Source organism: Cucurbita maxima, unplaced genomic scaffold (assembly GCF_002738345.1).
Source record: "Cucurbita maxima cultivar Rimu unplaced genomic scaffold, Cmax_1.0 Cma_Scf00029, whole genome shotgun sequence".
Taxonomy (NCBI): Eukaryota; Viridiplantae; Streptophyta; class Magnoliopsida; order Cucurbitales; family Cucurbitaceae; genus Cucurbita; species Cucurbita maxima.
Window position 1 is genome coordinate 709,705 of NW_019272045.1, and position 832 is coordinate 710,536.

The following is an 832-nucleotide window of genomic DNA, read 5'->3' on the forward strand; positions in this document are numbered from 1 at the left end:
TTTTTTTTTTTTTTTTTTTTTTTTTTGAAACAATATGTTTATAACAAAAGAAATGAACACGAATTGGAGATCATATATACCACCAATCTCAAAGCCGAAGTAGATTGTCAAAAAAGTTATTCTTTTGGCATTACTAGAAAAAAATGGTTAATCACAACAGGTTTTAGGCCAAATTCCATCTACAACATAGGCAACATGTTTAATCCATAGCATTCAGGTCAATGATTATCTCAGGTTTCGACTTCAAAATCCTCATGGTTCCACTCCAACCAATTTTCCAAGCAAGTAGCCATGATAACTTCCCACCAACGTCACTAATTATAACAATTAATTGAAGGGAAATATAAAGCAATTAATGAAAGGAAAATTAGAATGAATGGTAAGATTATACGTCATATTTGTAAATTTGTTACATGAAAAAAATCATTTGCAAATATGGAGAATTTTCCCTCATATTCATTGTTGTACCATTTTTGTATCATTGATATGTCTTGTGAGATCAATTGAAGAGGGGAACGAAACATTCTTTATAAGGGCCTTCCTAGTATACTGATTTTAAAAATCTTGAGGGAAAGCCCAAAGAGGACAATATTTGATAGGGGTGGTTTGAGTTGTTACAGATGGTATTAGAGCCAGACACCGAGTAGAGTGCCAGCGAGGACGTTGGGCCCCGAAGGGGGTGGATTATGAGATCCCACATCGATTGGAGAGAGGAATGAGTGCCAGCGAGGATGCTGGCCCCAAAGGGGGGTGTGGATTGTGAGATCCCACATCAATTGGACGGGGAACAAGTGCCAGCGAGGATGCTGGGCTCCGGGGGGGGGGGGGGGGG

General features: G+C 38.9%; 1 protein-coding gene across 5 annotated transcripts in view; it reads right to left on the bottom strand.

The window, feature by feature from the left end:
- The window catches only part of LOC111465365 (histone-lysine N-methyltransferase SUVR4-like), a 10,332-nt gene that overhangs the window by 7,195 nt on the left and 2,305 nt on the right, over window positions 1-832 (bottom strand). The window lies entirely within an intron of this gene.